Source organism: Mesoplodon densirostris, chromosome 11 (genome assembly GCF_025265405.1).
Source record: "Mesoplodon densirostris isolate mMesDen1 chromosome 11, mMesDen1 primary haplotype, whole genome shotgun sequence".
Taxonomy (NCBI): domain Eukaryota; kingdom Metazoa; phylum Chordata; class Mammalia; order Artiodactyla; family Ziphiidae; genus Mesoplodon; species Mesoplodon densirostris.
The window spans coordinates 98953339-98980549 of NC_082671.1; the positions used below are offsets into that span (position 1 = coordinate 98953339).

Sequence of the window (27211 nt, forward strand, 5' to 3'; positions counted from 1 at the left end):
CAACAAAGAGTAGCCCCCGCTCTCAGTAACTAGAGAAAACCCACGTGCAGCAGCAAAGACCCAATGCACCCAAAAATTAAATAAATGAATAAATAAATTTATTTAAAAAAGACAGTGCCATCTATTTTTCTAGTTCCAAAGTTTTGTTTTTCATAAAATGTTAACAGTTATAGTCAAAATATTAGAAAAATATTGAGTATTTCAAGATGACAATACCTTAGGGTTTCAGAGTACTTTGCTCTTGTCACAAAGAGTTTGCATTTGATTTTAGTAACAAGATTTTATACCTAGGCAGGAATAATTATTCTCATCGTTTAAGTAAGAACTTCATAGTTTTGTCCAAGGTCAAAAAATCTTGCCCAAGTTCACAATAAATGATAGAGAAAGGAATATAATGCAGGCATTCTCCATGTAAATGAAGTACTCCTTCTCTTCAAGCCATAATGTCATAAACCACTTTTATATTGATTGTTAACTAGATATTGGCTTTAAACACAACTATTTCCCTATTTTCCCTTAACCCATGAAAAGTTAATTAAATATAAAATGAACTTACAAGTGCTAACCATGAGGACAGTAGGATGGCTTCTCTTTAGTCCCTTGGTAGCTATAATGCTAATTAAAAAGTCAGTCCCTGGAGAAAGGCTGTTAAATGAGAATGTCCTACACATTAAAGAAAAATCAAATATTAAGATATTTAGCTCAGAAACACTGGAAAACTCCATCTTCTCACACTACTTGCAGAAAGAATTTTATATATAAGTTTTGGTTTTTTATTGTCTATTATGGAAACAATTTGCTATGCTTACACACAAACAGTTACTGAGAAAGCATAGCTTCTTACATGGAGAAATTTAAGTCAAAAAGTGTGTATGTCATACATACAAGCATGATGAAATCATGAATTAATTCATTACTATTAGCATAAATAATTTGGTACTGTATATCAGATTTAGTTATTCTTATCACACTATAGTCCAAAAAGTTCTCTTGAAAAGTTTTCTAATTTCTGTTTATACTAAACCACTAACATAGCTTTCTAACAACACATATAAAATGTTCATCTTGTGTTCCATGTAACTTGATACAATTTCTTTTCAATATTTTCATACCTTTTTGTGGAAGGCAGGATTTCTTCTTTCATTAAGCTTTCACTGGATATTGAAATAATGTATCCATCCAGAAGACTTCTAGCTGAAGGCCAGCTAACAGTTACTGCATTTGAATTCCTACTGTGATTCAGAAATTCAACCGCACTTGGGGCTATATCATTTAAAACATACACGTAAAATAACATTTTCTACCGTACAAAGCACCTATTTTATAACCACCCTGAAATACTCTCAGGATTTGTTTGACTCTTTGCAAACTCTAAGGGTAACCAAGACATTCCTTTTATTCTTCCTGGTAGACATGAGAAGTTAAAAGAGTGGGGGGGAAAAAACAAACAAACAAGAATCATTGTAAACTTTGAAACAGAGCCAATATGTACCCCAGCAGTGTTGTACTCAATATTTCCCCTGCCTCTATAATGTAGGAAGAGGTGATATCTTGGTCATGTGTAATCACCAACCTCAGAAATATTTAATGATTTTTAGGACTCATTCTAATTAAATACCAAATAGTGACAAGGTTAATCAGCAGGAAAGTTAACTGCAATCTAAATATGAAATGCTTCCCTTATTTTCTGAAAAAAATGTTAAAATAGTGTATAATATATATTTTGCTTCCCCTTTAAAATTCTCCCATGTATAAGAAAAGAACAAAATTGCCACGATATTCTCTCTCAATTCCATTCTATGTTATTACAGTAAAAGAATACCAGACATGACCAGTTTCTAAATACATAAATCAATGTTCCCATACCATCCATGTCAAGAATATCTAAAATAGTTATATTAGTAGAATAGTTGACAATTTTACTTCACCTACATTTGAAAACGTACACATTTTGCATACACCCTTCCCAATCATCCTTTATTTCATATGACTACCATGGAATAAATCACCATCTGCCACTGGGAGTAAGTTGCTAACGCTGGGGAAATGGCACTTCATTGTCTGTTTAACTGAACAATGGAAAAATTAAATCACAAATGGAGACTCTGGCCAGAACCCAGACAGTTAGCAACTCTATTGTCTGGAAACAGACACACAAAAGAGACTGTGCTAATTCATACAAGGGGAAATAGAAAAAGAGACAAGAGGAAATATTGCCTGCCCATTAAGAAAATTTGAGAAGAATGAACTATTTATTAAGTCTTCCCTATAAGAACCAAATGAATATTTGAACATTGAAACTTATATGTCAATCATACCTCAATCAATAAATAAATGAATATTTTTAAAAAGAAAGAAAATAATACATAAAACCAAAGCATTTTTATGGAATCCTTCTGATTATATTAACAATAAAATATTTTAGAAACCTGGAAATTTTAAAAAAGTATTTGAACACTGAATAATACCTAAAGTGCTTACATAGGCTGTACCTGTCTGTATTTCTTTTATGTAGGGAGAACTGTCTTTAAAACCTTCTTTTTCAGTGCGAATTGAAAAGGTGTACACTGTGGCGGGATCCAGGTTAGAGAATGTTGCTGCTTCTTGAAATACCTTCTGGACCTATCGATCCAAAAGAATAACTTACCAAGTGTTCATTTAAGAAATGCTCCACCATCAAACACAAGCAAAAAAAAAGGGTGGGGGTTACTTAGTTTCACTACTACCTAATACAAGAATGCAGCAATACTGGCTTCAGAATACAAGTTATTCCTTTGAGAACCCCTTATAACGTACCATGAAAGCAGCAGCACAGTTTATGCATGTGATTTCATAATGCTGAAAATTCCCATCAGCTCGATTCCAGAGAATTTCAATGGAAGAGTTTGTAACTTTGCCCTCATGGATATTTGCTGGTGCTTCCAGACCTACCCAAAATACACGAAACACTTAAATTCCTCCTGCATGTCTTCTAACCGGGTTTTTTTCTTTTTAATTTACCCCTTTAAAGGGAATAAAAAGCACAGTGTAAAAAAGGACAATAGTTTATCAATGAATTATCTACCCTAATTAAAAATAGCTGTTTACACATATGACAGCTTATAAAATATGATAATCAATTGCAATACTCAGAATCATTGTAAATACCATTACATGCAGCTAACTTTGATATTGCAGTAAAAACTACATAAGAGCAAATTCACAGGAGTAAATGTACAATATTCAAAGGAGGAAAAAAGAATTAAAGCTTTCTGAAACTATTAGCATAAGCTGAAAAGACAACAGAGAGAGAAATATGAAGTCTACACAAAGAAGTAAAAGAATCCCTTTGTATCAAATATTGGCTGAAGTTAAAAACAAATTTCACCTGATGAGTTTTAGTGTTTAGTTTTCCCAGTTTAAAGATCTCATCTAGCATAAAGGAAAACAATTATTTTAGAAAACCTGAAAAATGTCAGCTTTAGACAATCATCTCATATACTGGTATTTCTGCTGATTGATATAATGATATTGATATAGATGATCAAGTATAATTTATTTTTAAAGACAAGAACTGTCAAATAGAATGCTGCCCACAATGATTCATAATATAAGGAAGAGGGGCAGAGAATACACATATAAAAAGTTACAAAAATTACAAGCAGAAGTAAAATAAACATATACTGAGCTGATTATGAACATGTTAAAATGCTATTGGAATAACGTGATTTGTGACATCAATTTGAGTTATTTTGTGGAAAAAATTGAGTTTAAACACTAAGGGAAGGATTACAATTTGGGGGAAGAAGACTTGTAGTGGTATAATTACATACGTGAAGATTTATAGTCAGGAAGAGCAAATCATTAAGAACCTGGACATTTATTTATATTTACACTCAGAAATATGTTTTTAGGACACCACGTGATTTTTATATGGCATTTATTATTCTTTGCCATTTATTTCTACATCAAGTAGATGGATACCTTAGAAAATTTCAAGTATCCCAAAATTTTGAAATTAATATCTGTAGAATTTTTGAGTGACTTAAAGATAAATCAAAATCAACATGAATCTCAAAATGTAAGTATTGGTATGAACAAATATTAAACATATTAATTTAAAATATTCAAAGAGGTAAAGAAAATACAAGCTAGTTCTTTCCAGACAAATGGCAGCATGGGATGAGCAAACACACACTTAGATTATATGCTTTGAGAGACACTATCAGGGCCCCTACACTCAAAAAAAATGATCTAGATTTCATAATCTGCCTAAATATTACTCACATTCCTCACACTCAGATTAAGTCATTGAAAATTCTGATTAATATGCAAGTATTTTTTTTCTGTTAATACATAAGAAAAAATTCATGACTTACCAATTTTAAACAAGCTTAGCTCTATCTGCATACTTGGGCAATTAAAGATCAGGCTCAGTAATGAGGTTTTTGCAAATGTTTTAAAGGATCTTTGAAAACGACTGTGTTAAAGTGAATGTATACTACTATTTTGAAATGACACGCAAAATCAAAATAAAGAAGCAATTTAGGTGCTCTCTTCAGCAGCACATATACTAATATTGGAACGATACAGAGAAGATTAGCATGGCCCCTGTGCAAGGATAACATGCAAATTCGTTAAGCGTTCCATATTTTTAAGAAAATGGTACTAGGAACATACATATCGATAATTACCTTAAATGTAAATGGATTAAATGCTCCAACCAAAAGACAGAAACTGGCTGAATGGATACATAAAACAAGACCCATATATATGCTGTCTACAAGAGACCCACTTCAGACCTAGGGACACACACAGACTGAAAGTGAGGGGATGGAAAAAGATATTCCATGCAAATGGAAATCAAAAGAAAGCTAGAGTAGCCATTCTCGTATCAGACAAAGAGACTTTAAAACAAAGACTACAACAAGAGACAAAGAAGGACACTACATAATGATCAAGGGATCAATCCAAGAAGAAGATGTAACAATTGTAAATATTTATGCACCCAACATAGGAGCACCTCAATACATAAGGCAAATACTAACAGCCATAAAAGGGGAAATCGATAGTAACACAATCATAGTAGGGGATGTTAACACCCCACTTTCACCAATGGACAGATCATCTAAAATGAAAATAAATAAGGAAACACAAGCTTTAAACAAGATGGACTTAATTGATATTTATAGGACATTCCAACCAAAAACAACAGAATACACTTTCTTCTCAAGTGCTCATGGAACATTCTCCAGGATAGATCATACATCGGATCACAAATCAAGTCTTGGTAAATTTAAGAAAACTGAAATTGTATAAAGTATCTTTTCCCACCACAATGCTATGAGACTAGATATCAATTACAGGAAAAAAAATCTGTAAAAAATATAAACACATGGAGGCTAAACAATACACTACTTAATAACCAAGAGATCACTGAAGAAATCAAAGAGGAAATCAAAAAGTACCTAGAAACAAATGACAATGAAAACACGATGATGCAAAACCTATGTGATGCAGCAAAAGCTGTTCGAAGAGGGAAGTTTATAGCAATACAATCCTACCATAAGAAACAAGAAAGATCTCAAATAAACAACCTAACCTTACACCTAAAGCAATTAGATAAAGAAGAACAAAAAAACCCCAAAGTTAGCAGAAGGAAAGAAATCATAAAGATCAGATCAGAAATAAATGAAAAAGAAATGAAGGAAACAATAGCAAAGATCAATAAAACTAAAAGCTGGTTCTTTGAGAACATAAACAAAATTGATAAACCATTAGCCAAACTCATCAAGAAAAAAAGGGAGAAGACTCAGATCAATAGAATTAGAAATGAAAAAGGAGAAGTAACAACTGACACTGCAGAAATACAAAAGATCATGAGAGATTACTACAAGAAACTCTATGCCAATAAAATGGACAACCTGGAAGAAATGGACAAATTCTTAGAAAAGCACAACCTCCTGAGACTGAACCAGGAAGAAACAGAAAACATAAAGAGACCAATCACAAGCACTGAAATGGAAACTGATTAAAAATCTTCCAACAAACAAAAGCCCAGGACCAGATGGCTTCACAGGTGAATTCCATCAAACATTTAGAGAAGAGCTAACACCTATCCTTCTGAAACTCTTCCAAAATACAGCAGAGGGAGGAACACTCCCAGACTCATTCTACGAAGCCACCATCATCCTGATACCAAAACCAGACAAAGGTGTCACGAAAAAAGAAAACTACAGGCCAATATCTCTGATGAACATAGATGCAAAAATCCTCAGCAAAATACTAGCAAACAGAATCCAACAGCACATTAAAAGGATCATACACCATGATCAAGTGGGGTTTATCCCAGGAATGCAAGGATTCTTCAATATATGCAAATCAATCAATGTGATACACTATATTAACAAACTGAAGAATAAAAACCATATGATCATCTCAACAGATGCCGAAGAAGCTTTCGACAAAATTCAACACCCAGTTATGACAAAAACCCTCCAAAAAGTAGGCATAGAGGGAACTTACCTCAACATATTAAAGGCCATATATGACAAACCCACATCCAACATCGTCCACAATGGTGAAAAACTGAAACCATATCCACTAAGATCAGGAACAAGACAAGGTTGCCCACTCTCATCACTATTATGCAACACAGTTTTGGAAGTTTTAGCCACAGCCATCAGAGACGAAAAAGAAATAAAAGAAATCCAAATTAGAAAAGAAGAAGTAAAACTGTCACTGTTTGCAGGTGACGTGATACAATACATAGAGAATCCTAAAGATCCTACCAGAAAACTACTAGAGCTAATCAATGAATTTGGTAAAGTAGCAGGATACAAAATTAATGCACAGAAATCTCTTGAATTCCTATACACTAATGATGAAAAATCTGAAAGAGAAATTAAGGAAACACTCCCATTTACCAAGGCAAAAAAAAGAATAAAATACCTAGGAATACACCTACCTAAGGAGACAAAAGACCTGTATGCAGAAAAGTGTAAGACACTGATGAAAGAAATTAAAGATGATACAAACAGATGGAGAAATACACTATGTTCTTGGATTGGAAGAATCAACATTGTGAAAATGACTCTACTACCCAAAGCAATCTACAGATTCAATGCAATTCCTATCAAACTACCACTGGCATTTTTCACAGAACTAGAACAAAACATTTCACAATTTGTATACAAACACAAAAGACCCCAAATAGCCAATGCAATCTTGAGAAAGAAAAACGGAGCTGGAGGAATCAGGCTCCCTGAGTTCAGACTATACTAGAAAGCTACAGTAATCAAGACAGTACGGTACTAGCAGAAAAACAGAAATATAGATCAATGGAACAGGATAGAAAGCCCAGAAATAAACTCACACACATATGGTCACCTTATTTTTGATAAAGGAGGCAAGAATATACAAGGGAGAAAAGACAGCCTCTTCAATAAGTGGTGCTGGGAAAACTGGACAGCTACATGTAAAAGAATGCAGTTAGAACTCTCCCTAACACCATATACAAAAATAAACTCAAAGTGGATTAAAGACCTAAATGTAAGGCCAGACACTATCAAACTCTTAGAGGAAAACATAGGCAGAACACTCTATGACATAAATCACAGCAAGATCGTTTTTGACCCACCTCCTAGAGAAATGGTAATAAAAACAAAAATAAACAAATGGGACCTAATGAAACTTAAAAGCTTTTGCACAGCAAAGGAAACCATAAACAAGACCAAAAGACAACCCTCAGAATGGGAGAAAATATTTGCAAATGAAGCAACTGACAAAGGATTAATCTCCAAAATATACAGGCAGCTCATGCAGCTCAATATCAAAAAAACAAACAACCCAATCCAAAAATGGGCAGAAGACCTAAATAGACATTTCTCCACAGAAGATATACAGACTGCCAACAAACACATGAAAGAACGCTCAACATCATTAATCATTAGAGAAATGCAAATCAAAACTACAATGAGATATCATCTCACACCTGTCAGAACGTCCATCATCAAAAAGTCTACAAATAATAAATGCTGGAGATGGTGTGGAGAAAAGGGAAACCTCCTGCACTGTTGGTGGGAATGTAAATTGATACAGCCACTATGGAGAACAGTATGGAGGTTCCTGAAAAAACTAAAAATAGAACTACCATACAAACCCAGCAATCGCACTACTGGGCATATACCCTGAGAAAACCATAATTCAAAAAGAGACATGTACCAAAATGTTCATTGCAGCTCTATTTACAATAGCCAGAACATGGAAACAACCTAAGTGTCCATCATTGGATGAATGGATAAAGAAGATGTGGCACATATATACAATGGAATATTACTCAGCCATAAAAAGAAACGAAATTGAGTTATTTGTAGTGAGGTGGATGGACCTAGAGTCTGTCCTACAGAGTGAAGTGAGTCAGAAAGAGAAAAACAAATACCGTATGCTAACACATATATATGGAATCTAAAAAAAAAAAAATTGTCATGAAGAACCTAGGGGCAGGACGGGAATAAAGACGCAGACCTACTAGAGAACAGACTTGAGGACATGGGAAGGGGGAAGGGTAAGCTGTGACAAAGTGAGAGAGTGGCATGGACATATATACACTACCAAATGTAAAACCGATAGCTAGTGGGAAGCAGCCGCATAGCACAGGGAGATCAGCTCAGTGTTTTGTGTCCACCTAGAGGGGTGGGGTAGGGAGGGTGGGAGGGAGACGCAAGAGGGAGGGGATATAGGGATATAAGTATATGTACAGCTGATTCACTTTGTTATTAAGCAGAAACTAACACACCACTGTAAAGCAATCATACTCCAATAAAGATGTTAAAAAATAAATAAATAAATACAATTTTAAATTTTGAAAAAAGAAGCATCTTAGACAAGTCCTAAAATACTTACATGTTTTTACTGCTGGCACATAATACATATTACTTAATTCAGTCCCACTGATGGTAGAAACAAAGAAATTATATTCTGTGCCTGGGGTTAAATTGTCAACAGTTATTTTATTGTCCTGTTTCAAAACCCTGGTTACATTTGGCCCTCTGTCACTTGCAATATGTATGCCATCAAACACTCCAACATCAGGCATCTGAACATATAAGATTACAGAGGTACTATGACTTTCATAAGGGATAACAATTTGAACTGGTTTCGGCTCTGAAAGATAAAAAGAGATATTTATAATTAGTATTTTCTTAAAACTTTCATATTTCTCTATATTATGTCTAGCATGTTTTAGAATTTGTGAAAAAATTAAATGCCTATATATGAAACTTGTGTTTACTATGTCACCACTGGACAGAGGAATAAGGTGTACATTCTGAAAGACTGTATGTACATATATATTGAGAGGACCTAATTAACTTTCATTTTTTGATTCTCATTAACAGTCTGAAAAAAACATAAAAATCTGACATTTTCCCATTTTTTTCCTTTCTATCTATTTATTAAGAAAATACTTTTGAAAACCTATATACTAGAAGGAGTGCTCAAATAAATAAGGCCAGATTTCTGCTTTCAAAGAGTTTCCAATCTCAGAAAAGACATGCACAGATCGCTAACTATAGAGTCCCAAATGGTTAGAGTGACATGAACAAAAGGTTGTTGAGAAGAGAGGAAGAAATCAACAATTCTAGCAGAGATAATTGGGGAAGGCTTTCCAGAGTCGATGATGATGTTTTATCTGAGTCTTATCTGAGTCTACCTGAAAGAGTGTGCGTGGTGGGGAGAGGTAGTCAGGAGGCAATTCCAGACCAAGAGAAAAGCATTAGCAAGGCCTGGAAACCAAAATGGGCATCATCGTGTATTCAGGGAATACCAAGTTCTTTTAACTCTTTACTAGCAGGGCAAGTTACTAGTCACTAGTCCTTGGCAACTAGTTTCCAACTTCTAATCTTTGGTAAGTTACTTAGTCACTCTGTGCCTTGGCTTTTTCATCCCTAAAATGGGAAGGACATCTACTTTGCAGGGTTCCTGTGACAATTAAGTGAGAGACTGCATTTATGCACAAAGTGCTCAGAGCAGTTCCAGGCACAGGGCAGGCACTCAGGGTGGTTCAAGCACAGGGTGTGTGTGAGGAACAGGGACCGGGCATGAACAGGCCACCTCTGAGGCTGGCCGCTGTCTGTGAGAGGCTGGCCGCTGTCTGTGAGAGGCTGGCCGCTGTCTGCGAGAGGATTTGCATGCCATGATCTCGAGATCAGACTTTATCCTGTCTGCACAGCGATTGTGAGCAGACGTTTCATTTCATTTTTAGGAACACGGTTCTGGCAACAGTTTGGTGGAAGGATTCATTTACATTTTATACTCTCCCTGACCTCTGTTAAAGAGCTTTATTGTACCACAATCCTCTATTCTGCTATTTAGAGCAGATTTGAAATTTTAGGTGACTTCTATTCACATTATTTTTCCTCAGGTCAATTTTAATTTCAATTATATTTTTAGATTATTGGGATACCATCTAGTATATCCTTAAGTCTGTCTTCTTCCAAATAGATATCTTCTATCTTCTTCTAAAATATACATTCTGAAAAAGTTTTTTTTTCCTTCCAGAAAATGACACGGCCTTTCCTTTTCTTTTTTTTTTCTTTCTTTTCTTTTCTTTTCTTTTTTTTTTTTTTTTGGTGACATCTGGTTTGGTGTGATGGAACTTGTTCTAAGTCACTGTTAGAACAGTGACAATGTGATCTGACAATGTGATTCTGTCACTTTACCCAGAGCCAGTACTGTCTAAAAAGATTTAAACACACATCTATAATTAGAAATATAGAACACAAAATCTGTGCAATCTCTCCCCCAATTCATTCAGCTGTAATATATAACTTTCCTTTTATGTTCTGTGTGGTTATGAGGAAACGTTCAATATACTAACCATAACACATTCTATATGGTATATTACTGGGTTTCAAGGCACTTTTACCATGTTTTTCTTTTTCCAGTTATGTTTACTTTTCTTTTTCTGTCATCACTAACATTTTTGATGGGTTTCCTCTTTAAATTCCTTACAGCTTTCTTCAGCTACAAAGCTCTCACAGTAAGCATGGTTTTGCAAGACTAGCATGACATTCCACAAGTATCCAATCCATCTGAATCTGTGGGCAATGATCTATGAAAGCTTCTAAATGTACTTTGAGCAACAATTAAAGATCTGCAGATTGGAAATGAGTAACCAGTTCCCTCATGGAAAAAATTCACTTGCATGCTCTTGGGTGCTGAAAACATTTTCTAGGGAGAGACAAGGCTTTAAATAGGCAGTTTACTCTAGATTCTGAAAGCATACAGAGTCAGCAACATTCCCTCCAGTGGGTAAATATAAGGTTTTACACCAACTCCACTTGTCCAAGGAGATATAGTCAATGGTGTTAACACATGACATGTTAAAGCAGAGGGACACCAAGCCTGGACAGGTGTAGAATATGATAAAGTTATTCCTTCTCTTCAAAACTATACCCTGAACTTCGGAAAACTCAACTGGGAGACGATTTTGCCATTTCTGGTGGATTCCAGTGGGTCTCCACCTCTGTGACCGTGACCTCCATCCTTACCTATTTTCCTGCAAAAGCTTTTTCAGAAGAAGTGGCAGCCCTGAGGGCTGTATGAGTTTTTTTCAATATGAGATAAACTGAACTAGGCCAAACTCAAAGGTTTTTATTATAGGTAAGTTAGAATGAGGCCTCAGAGATGCCCAGTCTATCTTAAAATTTATTCTTCTAAAATGAGAGGAAAAAAAGAAAACTCAAACACCAGCTCTCCTACAGATCTCCTTCCCTCAAGAAAACTTGGATGTAGCTAACTCCTTAGACAAAGAGAGACCACATAAGTAGCTAAAACAGGTTTTACTTCCCACTATGGATGGCCAGAGCTCCGCAATGCCGTCACTCCACTCCTGTAAAGAAATAAAAATTATAACAACCTCAAAGACTCTCAGAGTGCTTGCTTGGTGTCTGAGCCCTTAAATTATATTAACTTCATAAAGTAGATAAGATTATTATAATTCCCATTTTAGGGAGAAGAAAACTGAGGACGAAAAAGGTTGAATGACTTTCCAAAAGACATAAACTGATCATCGTGGAGCTGGAACTGTAACCCAGGTAATCTGGTTCCAAGGTCTGTTGTCATAGGCACTGACTTCTCCCAAAGTGCACACTTTATAGTTCAGGCACACAGTAATAACTGGAGATCAAGTTTTGTTTAGTTGCTTTCAGGATAACTGAGAAAGAGACAAAGAAGGTTCAAAGGGGAAAGGAAAATAAAGGAATGTGTAAATTTTATTTTTTTCTATATGTCTGTAACATGTAGAAGCTCATTAAAAGGTAAATGTCCCTCTATTCTTGACAGCCTCAAAGTGTATGGAAGAAAGAGAAACAGGACATAGTAAATAATAGTTATCAACAACTATTTGTTGAATGAATACAAGGAAAGAGTTAATTTCCATCTTTGCACCTTGGGATAGGTTAACATTTGCTTAATCATCTTGACACAAGTAAAAATGATGAATGATAAATAATCAAGTGATGCCAAAAGTGATTATAAAGTTTAAGAACTGAATAGAAAGACAAATAGGATTATAAGAAATAGTGGAATACTTGAAGGAACTAGAGAAAATTCACCAGAAGGAAAGAAAATATAGACACCACAAGCACCTAATGGGTGTTTCCAAACATATGGACTTTTATGTGAATCAGGGAATAGATTTGCTTTGTGATACTCTGGAGAACAGACATGGCTCCAAACTAGAGGAAAATTACAGGGATGCATTACAAAATGATCAGAGGAATTTCATATCTTATGAGGCATTGGCCAGAAAATCTCTGTTCTAACTTCAAACCCTAAAATTCTATTATTCTTCCTAGGATTTATATATATTAATCCATGTTTCAGCATCCATTTAAATGGTGACTTTATAAATAAGTACTTGAATTAACCAGAGTCAAGAACTATGCATACACCTGAAAATAGAGAGCCTAATAAGATTTCAAAAGAGCTCACTATATAGAAAGGATGGCAAAATTTGGTTTTAGATGGTAGATGGGTTGAAATATGCTAAGTTCCCTACAGTCAAAGAAGAATAGGACTTTAGAGATGAAAACCAATTTAAAAATATACTCAGTGGGGACTCCCCTGGTGGCACAGTGGTTAAGAATCTGCCTTCCAATGCAGGGGACACGGATTCAATCCCTGGTCTGGGAAGATCCCACATGCCGCAGAGCAACTAAGCCTGTGTGTCTCAACTACTGAGCCTGCGCTCCAGAGCCTGCGAGCCACAACCACTGAGCCCGCGCGCTGCAACTACTGAAGCCCGCACGCCACAACTACTGAGCCCGCATGCTGAAACTACTGAAGCCCACGCGCCTAGAGCCCATGCTCCAAAACAAAAGAAGCCACTGCAATGAGAAGCCCGGGCACCACAATGAAGAGTAGCCCCTGCTTGCCGCAACTAGCGAAAGCCCACATGCACCAATGAAGACCCAACGCAGTCAAAAATTTTAAAAATAAAATAAAATTTTAAAATGTTAAAAAATAAAATGTGTGTCTATATATATATATATATATATACACACACACATACACACACACATACATACACACACTCAGTGATTTAAATCTTGTGGAGCAAAAACCTAGGCCCTGAGACAATATGGGGAAAATCTAACCTCATACTGGTAGTAACTGGTAATGATTGGTGGCTCTAAGACTACAGTTCATTTTCCACTTACGCATTTTAATTTTAGTACTTCTGTTCTGACTATAAATATGCATTGGGTCGTTTAATAGACATGAAATAGTTTTTTTTTAGCAATATCTCTTTCTTAGTTGTCTCCTTTTTCACAACAGTTTCCTATGATATTTATATTTAGGTAGGTTTTCTCTAAAATTTAAGCTTGAAAGTTATGGAACCAAATTTAGGTTTAGTCTTTGGAAGTAAAAACAGGAAGATCTGATGCTGGTTGAGTGCGGACCCTGCTAAGACACAATTTTTTGAACCAGTTCACTTTTTCCATCAGGCTGCCCTTTTTGTTAGCCAAAAGGCCTGTGAGGTCCAATGAGCTTTCCTTCCTCACAGTCACCACTATCCACCCAAATTAGTCAAGTCAAAACCCCAGTTTCTCCCTTACTTATCACAAGCACTCCAGTGTGAAAGCTCAGACTTCTTACTTCCATAATATAAAATGTGTCTCCTATTTTCCATCTGCACTTCCCCATCGGGTCCACCATAATCTTTTGCCTATATTCTACAACACCCTCTTACCCAGTTTCCCTACTTCCACTCTCACCCCTATACAAATGATTCTTTGCACATATCAGGAGAGACATTTTTGTAACATAGGTCGCCTTGTCACTCTCCTGCATAAACCCCTCAATGGTTTCCCGTTGCCCTCAGAACAAACTCAAAAGCATGGCCTACAAGCTCTATGTGCTCTGACCCCTGACTACCTCTCCAATATCATTTCCTACTACCCTTCTCCGTCTTCCTTAGACAACACTTATCCTGGCCTTTTTGTCCTCAGACACACCAAGCTTTTTCCTGTTTTACAGCCTTCATGCCAGCTGTTCCTGCCTAAAGTACCCTTCCTCCATCTTGTTCTACTCTGGCACCTTCTCACGGTTTAAGCCTCCATTCAAATGTAACTCCTTCTGTTACAGCCCATCTCCAGCAGAACCCTCCATCCCACTTCAATTACTCTTGTAAAACAAGGAATGTCACTTGCCATACTGTTACACCAGGATTAAGTCATTAGCCACTGCAGTCGCTGACCTACGATACACCCTGAAAGGAATTCAGGATAAAGAATAGGATGAAGCACTCTGTGCTTTGGGAACACAGGCAAAACAGGCCCTTAAGCAGTTAGATATATTTCAGGAAAAATTCTTATGAACCCATATTCTTACATCTTCCCATGCTCAGAAAAGCACTAAGATCATTAACTGAGATATCTGTTCCTCATGACTAGCAGTAACCTTCTACCAAGATGCATGCTTGACTGCACGTACCTCTTAGCCAAAAATCACATATGCTATACTGGCCTCTCCCCCTACCTCTTTGGAGCAGTTCCTTAAGGCTCTCTGAGAGGCTGTCTCCCAGGCTACAGTCCTCAGTAAGATCCCCAAATGAAACTGAAACTCACTGTTCTTATGCTTTATGTTTTTATTTCAGTTGACACTCTCTGACATCACTTTTCTCTTTTCCTTCTTAATATTTACCATAATTTATAAATATCTATAAATATTATTTCATGTATTTACTTTTCATTTTTTCCTTTTCTTTCTTCCTCCTTATTAAATTTTCAATAATTACTTATTGAGTATATTAATTTTATTTGAGAAAAAAATGGAAAATTTTTGTTAGTCCTAAACCTTTTATACACTGTCGATATTTCTGTCCAATGTGCTACAGCATGCCTTTGTGGATGCAATAAAAATTATAAACACGTCCAGCTATATGTCAGGCACTGTTCTAAGCCCTTACATTTATTAAATCAGTTATTGTCAGGACAACCTATGAAACACACACTATTATTTTCTCCCACTTTACAAATGTGGAAACTGAGTCATAAACAGGTTGAATACATTGTCCAGGGTTACTCAAATAGCTGAACCCAGATTCAAACCTAGGTAGTGTGGCTTTAGGATCAGGTTCTTAATCATAAACAATACTGCCTTTATACAAGCACAGGACATTTTCAGGATACAAGAGATGCGAACTGCTCCAGATCCTGAAGCACACTAACAATCTATTTATTGTGAAAAGATAAAACCTGCTACCAGAGGGCTCTTTCAGAAACTATTTTACAATACCCCCAAATCAGCAAATATCTGTTAAGAATGAAAAGTACTTGATTCTCACTTAGAGTTTGTTGAATAGTGACCAGCTCGCTCAAGTTCCCATTCATTACTGTTGCCATTCCAATGTCATATGTCATTCCAGGGATTAAGTGATCAACCTTGACTCTATTAGCATCCTTTACAAAAAGCTTCCTGACTTCTCTTCTATCTGATATGGATTTGATTTGAATGTAGACCTCGTAGCCGTCTTGTGGGGATTCCCACTGAAGAATTATACTGTCTTCTCCCACATCTTCAAGTTTAGCATAAACTTTCTGAGGTGGATTAATACCTTCGAGAAATAGATAAATGGATACATACATTTTAGTTTACTGTCAGCATTATTCATGCTATTGAGTAAAAATATCTCAGTTCAATATTAATTCATGTTTAAAATGTAACAAATCCTCATGTCACCATGTCTTGAAAAGGACTAAATTTTAGAGAAAAATATGTCTTTGTGATTACTATGCAAGTATTGGAGAATTTTCTTGATACTCTTTTGTAATAACCAAAGAAAATACTTTGGCTTATCTCCTTACACAATTTATTTGAATATCAGGCCTGGGGATTTTCACTACTATACAATTCTCTGGAAATTGTAATGCTTTCCTTTTAGTCTCATTGTCTTGTGTTACATGCCTCCCCTAAACTTTTGATAGTTCTCAGGTACAATGATCAATCATTAGTTCATGCCTATAAGGATAATTATGCAATTTTAAACTGTTCAAGTTTACTTTAAATAATCTTTAAAGAATTCTCTATGATTTTCAAAATTACTTTGTTTTCAGAAACTATAAGGTGATTTTTAATCTGTTTTGAAGTTCACCTCCTCAGCAACACAATTAAACACTACATTTTAATTTCTTAGGAAAATATTCTGGGTCAGACCCATAGTCTATTCATTCCATACCTTCAATTCACAAAATTGGAGCCAGCCTGACTTTAGGTGTTGAAATTGATTACGGATGTAAAATTATCAGAAAATGCCAGAATAGTCCAATTAGAAAACTGTTCACAAGATTCCATGGTGAAAGTTTCAGATATTTTTTTCTTACATACCTACAAAACTTATAAGTCTGTTATAGTCCTATAATTACTCAAAGAATTTTCTAGCCATGCCTGTGCATTTTTATGGGAGAAAAGTTCATTATTTTTTCCACATTCTCAAAGGCTCCATTAACCCAGAAGAGTTAGATTTTATTGAATAAAATATACTCTCTATATCAAGACCCTTCATGTTGTGTGCCTAGCTTACATTTTCTAAACTCTCACTACATTTCCCCTGTCCTCTAGCCATGCCAATCTACTCCCCATTTCCTAATGTTCAGTTGTCAGTCTCATCAAAAAGCCTCTCTGGGGCTTCCCTGGTGGCGCAGTGGTTGAGAGTCCGCCTGCCGATGCAGGGGACACAGGTTCGTGCCCCGGTCCGGGAGGATCCCACATGCCATGGAGCAGCTGGGCCCGTGAGCCATGGCCGCTGAGCCTGCGCGTCCGGAGCCTGTGCTCCACAACGGGAGAGGCCACAACAGTGAGAGGCCCGCGTACCGCAAAAAAAAAAAAAAAAAAAAAAAAAAAAGGTCTTCACCGTCTGTGCACACGCTGTTTGCCCTACTCACAACTTCCCTCTGCCTCCCCACTGCCACCTGGTTCACTCTTACTCTTCCTTCGTGACTCAGTGCATCACTCCTCCAGGAAGATTTTCATGGCCATCCCTGTACCACAAGTCTGGGTTAACTGACCACTCTCTATGCTCCCACAGGACCAAGAGCATAAGCCATATAATAGCAATTATAATACAGCATCATCCTTTTTAAAAAATTTGTCTCATTCCATTAATATGTAAGCTCTCTGTACCCACTGCAATTCCTGACACTAAAACATAATCTACTGAGTGAATAATGAATGAAAAAAATGCATATTGCTTCAACCTCAGGAAAGTAAGAGCAATGGATTACTAAATCCTAGACAGGCACAGCTGTGTCAGTTTAGAGTCAACATACATAGCAAATGACATAATTAAATGTGCAGACTCACATGTACCTTTCTCCTGTCCCTCTATTAAACAAATAGGTACATACCATGGAAGATTTTTTTTTAAGCTTTATTGTGACTTAATTCAGGTACCCAAAACACCATTTCAAAGTATATAATTAAGTGATTTTTAATATATTGACAAGGTTTTGAAAGCATCACTATTATCTAATTCCAGAAAGTTTTCATCACCCCCAAAATAAACCCTATACCTATGAGCTGTCACCCACCACTCCCTTCTTTCTCTCTTTTCCCATTCTTCGCAACCACCAATCTAATTACTGTCACTATGGATGTGCCTATGGATTTCATATAAATTGAATCATACTACATGTGGTCTTATGTAACTAATTTCCTTAATATCGTTTCAAGGTTCATCTATGTTGTAGCATGTATCAGTACTTCACTCTTTTTAATTGCTGAATAATGCTCCACTGTAGAGATACACCATGTTGTGTTTATCTATTCATCGACTGATAGACATTAGGGTTGTTTCCATGTTTTGCCTATATGCTATGAACATCCATATAAAGTTTCCTTTGTGAACAACTGTTTCCAATTCTCTTGGATATATAACTAGGAGAGGAATATCTGAGTCATACAATAACACTATGTTTAAATTTTTGAGAAACTGCCAAACTGCTTTACAAAATAACTGTACCATTGTACATTCCCACCATTAGTACAGGAAGATGTCAATTTCTCTACATCTACCATGGAAGATTTTAATGTGACTTCAAAATTAATGAATCTGTGAGAAATCCTCTTAGTCTGCCTGTCAGTTAAAAATGAAAGCATCTCCCTAAAGCGTAAGGGAGTCAATCAAGCATTTACCAATTGACAGATGCTTTGAGCTCAGGGAAGAGAAAACATCTGCTCTCTAGTATCCAATTGGAAAAATACTTTTGATTAGGATTTTCAACGGTGAATGCATGTATCTTAAGCATTTGCATTCAGTAAGCATGAAATAATATATTTTATTACTTACAATTTATTATTGTTATTCAAAGAATCCCAAGTATTCCCAGCAAATATGAGAAGGTTAATTAATCTACGTCTGTGCACGTGCAGGTTTTCCTTTCCTCCTCCCTCAGTTCTAGTGCATTTAAATTTTAGCTCGTGCAATTTCAAAGAACTTTGCATATAGACATGTAAAATACACATGCACAGACAATACACGTGTTACACACACACAGGGATATGCCAAAATGTGTTAGTTATGTACTTTCATAAATAGTGTTTTCGCTTTTCAAAAAAGATTGACTTATACTTAATGGGGTAAATAGAATGCTTAATTAAAAGATAGAGTACTTTAATGATTATATTCTAGACAATGATTCAAAAACTGCCGTGTGGAGGTGAGTGGAGATTAGAAATGCATTTGCCAAAAGTCCTGGGATGACACTGCCCCCTAGAGGTCAACTCATAACACTGCGTGAGGAAAGAAAGGACCAGGTAAAACTGATTAAATGTGCAAATCTACTTGTTGGATCTAGTGCTGTTAAAGAGAACTGGGTGAACTAATCTTCATCTCTTAAGATAATTTATTTTCCAGCAAAGGCTATGATACGAAACATGTCTTCTAGGAACTCTGGGAGGAGCAACGCAGATGTTTACGGGGTTCATGTAAATCTAAATGAATTTAGTTTTTAGAATCCACGCTTAGCATTGTGATTCAACATCCAAACAAATGTTCAACCTGATTACTTGTACCTATGAAAGGACTGACACTATTAAATTTTGGCAAAATAGTATTTTTAAATATTCAGTTTGTATTTTTGATCAAAAGGCAAAACGTGCCCACACTTACCTGTAATGGCTGAAATAGGTTTCTCAAAGCAGCTTGAAGTTCCTCTTTCTGCTACACTGAATAGATAGATCAGATAATGATGGAAGGGTCTTAGATTTCCAATTGTTGTTGATGTGTTGAATTTTTCAACAAACACCTCTTCTGATTTATTGTTTACAACATCCAAAATAGCCACAAAATAATGGTGAAAAGATACAGGATCTGGAGCATCCCAGTGTAAAAATATTTCCGTTGGGGTCACATGAGTAACTGTGACATTTTGGGCTGATAATGGACCTAGAAGATAGATGAAACCAGAAAAATACATTATACTAGTGAGACGGTTTGGAGAGTAATCTCTCACTTCTCAGTACTTCCATGATACTCTCATTTGGAGAGAAAAGGAACACTGGATTTGAGCCCTGGCCCAATTTATATCTCCAACTTCCTGAGTAAATTGCTTTCTTGAGCCTCGGGGGGTTTTTTGTTTTTTTTACTATAAAATGGGAATTATAGGAGTAATTATGAAGATTAAATGAGATAAGGAGGGTAAACCACTTGGCAAAGTGTTTGACACACAGTACTGTTCAATCAACTTTATTACAAGCACCACACAATGGTACTTCTGGCATTCAGTGATCATACATTATGTCTTTTACTACTGTCTTGTCAGACCAGAGGGCAGGGACTTCATACTATTTATTCTTCATTCCCAACATCACCAGAACTCAGGCATTCATCCTCTTACAGAAACGTTTCCCAACTCCAAATTTTCATCCAGTGCCAGTGATTTTCCTAGTTAATCCCTCCAGATTAATTTTCTTAAAACAGCACCTTGCACGTATCAGTCTCAAACCTGTATCTGTTCCCTACCCTCCCAACTCACAGATATGCACGCACATTCTTTATGATTCTTTCTTTAGAAGCAATAGCTGGAGAGTTAAACCAAGACCATCTGGGTTCCTGGACTCCTGTGTGGCTTAACAAAGCGTGTTAGTCTAGTCAGTTTACTTAACCTTTCTGAAGCTCAGTTTTTTCATTTCTATATAGCTCCTCCAAAGGTTGAGATAAAGACTGTGAAATAATGCATTAAAACTGTTTGTAAAAGGCAAAAGGGGAAAGAATGCATTAAAAGTGTTTGTAAAAGGTAAAACAAGTCTTAGAAACTATAGTCTTCATGGATTTCCTTTGTTTCTAAGGTCAAGTCCAACCATCTAAGACAGAGACCCCTGGCATGCCCAAATCTGATACCACCTACCAGTCAAACTGATTTCACCCTCATGCCTCAGGATCTCCAGTCAATCCACACTGTTCTTTTCCTACAAATTCCTACCTTCACGCTTTTGCTCAAAACGTGCTTTTCTTCCTTCAAGGGTGAATCTAAGCCTCTCCTTTCCAGGAGTCTTCCTGTCACCCACCTTCTGAATTCTAGAAAGCATTTATCAAATGTACCACTGGATGGGAATTTAGGTAATTATATTTTTCTATACAGTTTTATTTGCATTTAATTTTATTCTTTACTAATTCTCTCCATTGTACATCCCTTTAAGTCTGGGATGCATGTCTGTTTATCTCCTGCTATGGGCACATATCGAAAATTCAGCTTCCCCCAAATTTACTGATTATCTACTATGAACTGGACACCAGTCTAGTTGGTATATAAAACAAATAAGATACAGTTCCTGTCCTTCTGGGTGTTTAATAGGAAAGCCAAACACGTAAACAGATTCATTGTAACCTACAATGGTTAAAGAGAGAGATTTCCCAGAATGCTATGAGAAAATAGCAGACCCTCAGGAATTATGTGCTAATGATGATATTAAATATTTGAAAAAATATACTTTCAGATGTCTTGTAACTTACATGTTTCAACAATGAATACTGGACTTAAAGTAGTCTTTGCCTCCCATTCACTTATTGCAGAGAATAAAAATCTGTAAACACGGCCAGGAGACAGCTGGGTAATTGCTTTTTCTGTAGTATTTGGGGGCACGCTTTCAAAATGCCGTTCTTCTGTATAGTCTAAATAATATTTAACGATAATTTTATACCCCAGTTTCAGCCACTTATTCAAATTATTCCAACCACTCAAATTATTCCAACTAAATACCACCTCTGTTGTTCCAACATCCTTTACATAAAATAAAAGGTTTTCCTGTGGAGAAGGTGCTGAAAAAATAAAAAGGAAAATTATTTGTATTAGAAATTATAATTCTGTCTTTAAAGTAATAAAAGAGTAAGATGCATGAATATAAGAATACTAATAAATAATTACATTCATATTCACAAATATATGGCAAGGGAACATAACAGAAAAATCTTGTAAAGAAATAGTTTGATCCAGTTGCATTTTGCTGTAAAATGTAGCAATCTGTTTCATTCTTGGGTAGCAGTGGAAAAGAAAAAATTTCATTTTTCTTAAGACCAAAAGATGATCCATCTGTCCATGTGAGATGACCTTCTTTCTGTAATAAGATGTACAAGTTAAGCCAATTTAAAGGAAAAGTGTCATGTCTTCAAATATGTGTATAAGATTTTTATTAGACACACCTATATCATAAAATTTTCTAAGACTTAAATCATCAACCAGTTTCACCTTTTTATGTGGATTTCCTTCATGATAAAGATCCTGAGCTGGAGACAGAGTTCATTTTCATTCACTCATTAGCCATGTCTTCAGGAGAATTGCTAAATTTCACATTAAACCTCTATCTTCTCAGCTGTAAAATGGGTACACTACATCTAAGCTGTTGTGAGGATCACAGGCAGTGCAGCATGCAAAGGGCTCAACACAATGCCAGGCACAGACCCATTATTCCTTAGATGTTAGTTAACAAATAAAAGGTTTTTGTTACCTTTCTGCTAAGGATGCCACTGGTGAATATCATCAACCTCAACCCGCACAGGTAATGAATCTATCTTTAGATAGTCACGTGGCTACTCTCCTTGAGTAGGAAAAATAGAAGCTTCAACAGAGACATATCTGGATTCTAATCAGTATTTCTGCCACTTACTATCTACTCCCAGATAATTGCTAACTTCTTAGAAATGAAATGTTTTCACCTATGCAATGGAACTAATCATGACTACTCTGCATGGTTTAGAGAAGACCTCTCTCAACAGGTTTAGAAAATATGTATGTAAAATGCCAGGCCCGTAACAGCACCTCAAAAACAAATATAGGGCTTCCCTGGTGGCGCAGTGGTTGAGAGTCCGCCTGCCGATGCAGGGGACACGGGTTCATGCCCTGGTCCGGGAAGATCCCACACACCACGGAGCAGGTGGGCCCGTAAGCCATGACCGCTGAGCCTGCGCGTCCGGAACCTGTGCTCCGCAACGGGAGAGGCCACAATAATGAGAGGCCCGTGTATCAAAAAAAAAAAAAAAACAAAAACACACAAATATAATTCTTATAATGAGCTCGGTAAAACAGAGACTATGTCCGTATTGTGATTATGACACTACCCCCAACATCAAGCATGGTGCCAAGCTGGTTGCTTGGGTGAGGACTAAAGAGACCTGCTCCCTCCTAAAGAGACTTTAAAACAGTACATTCCAATTCCACCAAATAGAATGGAGGAGTATCATTTCCTCAGAGTCTGCTTTATTGCATATATTGAACTGCCATTTTGAAAACAGACAGAGGCTCAGAGGCAGTGTGGTCAAGTGATTAGGGCATGAGGGTTGGCCAAACAGATACTGGTTCAAGGCCTGGCATGGCCATTTATTAGCTACGTGACCCAGGATCTTTCTGAGTTCATTTTCCTTATCTATAAAATGAGAATAATGACACTGCCTATCTCACTAGGTTGTTGTGAGAACCCAGTGAGTTTACCCATGTAACCCTCCCAAAGTAGAATAAAGAAACTATTCCTCTTTCATTCGTTAAGTTCCTCCTGAGTGGCAAGGTCCCAACTGGAAGCTGGGAATGCAACGATGAATAAGACTGTCTTTATCCTTGACATCTAATAACAAATTCACACGTACTCAGCATGGGTTTACTTAAAGGGGTGATTACTTTCTTAATCTACCACAAGGATTAAGACCTAGCAGCTAACTCTGATGTCAACCTCAAGAGACCAGCTTCATGCAGAGGTCCTAGAGTACAGTGGTTAAGATCAGACTCTGATGCCTGTCCACATGTGCCCCAATTTCCTCTTACGTCATACAAGTAAATCACATAGAATTGCACTTAGCACTTAGGAGACACTATAGGACTCAGTTAATACTACAAAGGAAGTTTTTTTAAATAGTTACTTTGATGGTTCATTTGCTTCCCAAATTATTTTTAAGTATATTGAAGCAGAGTCTGTATCTTAGACACCTTAGAAAAATTCACAGCAACCACGAGGAAGCCTTGAGAGCCTCACTTTAGCTATCATGACCATGTGACCTAACTTTATACAAGAAACCAGGAACCGTAACTATTGGAAGAGAACATTCTAATTTAAACAGTTTATAACCACCATAACTAACAGCAGGAAACAACTATATGTACACTAACTGGCCTACTTGGAAAGACACTGGCACTCTGGGAGGGGGACTTCTGAGATGAACTGTGGTTTGAGGAATCATTATTAGAATTTCATTCACTTCCTATTAAAAGATAAAGGAAGCTCATTAAGAGGATGATGAAAATGCAATCAAAGATTGCCAACAGTTTCTCCCAAGCTTATGCAAAGTTCCAAAGAAAAATTGGTATCAAACTGAGAGAATGTGCCTTGGGTCACTAGAGATCAGCATGTCTCATGGAGAATAGATTTATTTTTGAATGGCAGGAAATAAAAGTAAATGGATCATCAAGAAGAAAACACAGACCAGACAGATAATTGTGTTAGGTCTCAAGTTTTCCTACAAAACGTTCACCAAAATGAGATTTCATTAGCTATTCCATAGTATTAGGAATTTTGGGAGAAAAATGTCACACATTCCTTATTTCACTGGTATTGACTAAAATCTTCAGATCTTTCTGTATCTCTCTTAGTGAAACTGAACTTCATAAACCTGGATGTCTACAGTGAAAGAAATAAAATGAAGACCTCCATGTTTTGGGGTTCATGTTATGGTATTGTTCACAGAGGTGAGAAATAGAGGAAGTGACAAACTATAGAAATGATCCCTGAAAGTATAGTCTTTTCCATTTTTTTTATTAGTTTCTGCTTTATAACAAAGTGAATCAGTCATACATATACATCTGTTCCCACATCCCCTCCCTCATGCATCTCCCTCCCTCCCACCCTCCCCATCCCTCCCCTCCAGGCAGTCACAAAGCACCGAGCTGATCTCCCTGTGCTCTGCGGCTGCTTCCCACTATCTATCTAGCCTACGTTTGGTACACACAGACCTACTTGAGAATGGACTTGAGGATATGGGGAGGGGGAAGGGTAAGCTGTGACAAAGCGAAAGAGAGGCATGGACATATATACACTACCAAACGTAGGCTAGATAGATAGTGGGAAGCAGCCGCAGAGCACAGGGAGATCAGCTCGGTGCTTTGTGACTGCCTGGAGGGGAGGGATGGGGAGGGTGGGAGGGAGGGAGATGCATGAGGGAGGGGATGTGGGAACAGATGTATATGTATGACTGATTCACTTTGTTATAAAGCAGAAACTAATAAAAAAAAATGGGGAAAAAATAAAAAATAAAAAAGAAATAGAGGAAGTGGAGCAGGTTTGATGGGAAGGAGGTAAAAAGTCAATTTTAGCCATGTTGAAGTGTCTGTGGAAAATTCCAAAAAGGATAAGTAGAGAAAAATTAGATAGGTGTCTGGTAGTCATAAGAGGAAAGTGAACTAGATAAACATTTGAGACTAACTGGTTTAGGTAGTAAACTAAGTGAAGAAACAGGTTAAAATCAATCAAATGAATCTAAGAGGGGTCTGGAAAAGACCAAAACGAAGAGAAATTAGGTAAAGAAATAAATGCCTACAAAAGAGATTGAAGGAGGTGGGGAAGGAATGAACAGACACGGTACAGAGGATTCTTAGGGCAGTGAAAATATTCTGTACCATACCAAAATGATGGATACATATCATTTTATATTTGTAAAAAGAGAAATAGTGTCTGGCTTATAAGAAGTACTCAAAAATGGGACTTCCCTGGTGGTCCAGGGGGTGTGGGTTTGATCCCTGGTCAGGGAGCTAAGACTCCACATGCCTCGTGGCCAAAAAACCAAAACATAAAACAGAAGCAATGTTGCGACAAATTCAACAAAGACTTTAAAAAATGGTCCACATCAAAAAAAAATCTTTAAAAAAAAAAAGAAGTACTCAATAAATACTTATTGAATGAATGAAAGTAAGAAGGAATCAATGAATCAATGACTATAGATAAAAGTTTTATCACAATATACATATTTCTTTATATCTACTGACCTTCAAATCGTTAAGACCAGTCCATATTATTATTTGATTCTTTGACCTGAGATGTGAAAACATAAATTCTTTTTCCTCTTCATTTTTTATATCCACAAGGTGTGCAGAAATTAAAGATAACTTACAATGTTGCTGGGCTATATTCCATGGCTTATTGTCTTTGCTAATTCTATAACAGTTATTTTTTAATGCTACCCATCCTTGTGAACATGAACCTACCAAAAGAAAAATGCTTTGTTAAAGATGGATTCAGCAATATAGCATTTCGTAATTACATTTCTTAACATCTACATAAGTTAACTGTGAAAACCTCATAGTATTAACTGTGCACTTTCCCTATGTTTCTCCCAAACCAATAAAAGTGCTAAAGCTGTCATTATTCAAGTAGTAAATGAATTACCACCAACTAAAAGTTTTAAGTAGCTGTAAGAATTAATTATGCAGAATTATCATCCAATTATAACTTAACACAAAACAACAGATGTTTTTCTTTCTAAATTACTTTAAGTTACCTTTCCTTTCCCTTACTCTTGTACTGGTAGAGAACTTTTTAAGTATATTTCAGGCTTCTTTTTAATTTAGAGAACTAGACATCATGCTTGCTTAGAATTCTGCTCTCTGTTACTTGACTTCAAATGGGTTCACCTTCCAGAAAAAACTGAATGGCCAGCCACTTAGCCTTTTTCTCCAAGATTACACATCACAGAAAGACAGGAAAATATCAGCCTGTTCAGAGTAGAAACTGTACTTCAGCTCATGCTTATGCTTCATCAGTGCCCAACCCAACATATTAGGAAGATGTAAGAAGGATCTTTTGAACTGTTGTCTTTTTTTTCGTAGGGGAAAAAGAAGAATGGGGAGAGGGAATGCTTAAATACCTTATTGTCTTTTTATTACCAAAATATTATAAAAAATATTGCAGTTCATTGATTATTCCTATAGAAGGTATTAAAATGGGACCCTTAGCCCATCACAGAAAGTACACTGCCCCCACTAGCCATCTATGACTCTGTCTTCTTCTCATATCTTTTCCTACCATATGAGGGAAGGAATAGGAAATAGGACAATACCAAAATATTGAACACATTCACCTCCCCCTTGCAGTACTCCAAATTTGGGTCAGGTCTGATCAGGGATGAGTAATGGAGAAACTTTAAATAGGATGAAGGATTTATATATATATATTTTTTTTTCCTTCAGTAAAG

The 27211-nt window shown here is 36.4% G+C and overlaps 1 non-coding gene and 1 pseudogene across 1 annotated transcript; one reads left to right on the forward strand and one right to left on the reverse strand.

Annotated features, from left to right (window-relative positions):
* The first annotated feature begins 4528 nt into the window (after positions 1–4528).
* Positions 4529–4635, forward strand: LOC132499689 (U6 spliceosomal RNA). Its single transcript, XR_009533918.1, has one exon. It is a non-coding gene; the product is annotated as a U6 spliceosomal RNA (small nuclear RNA).
* A 19957-nt stretch (positions 4636–24592) lies between these two features.
* On the reverse strand, positions 24593–24768 carry LOC132499640 (small nucleolar RNA U3; annotated as a pseudogene).
* Between the last annotated feature and the right edge of the window lie 2443 nt (positions 24769–27211).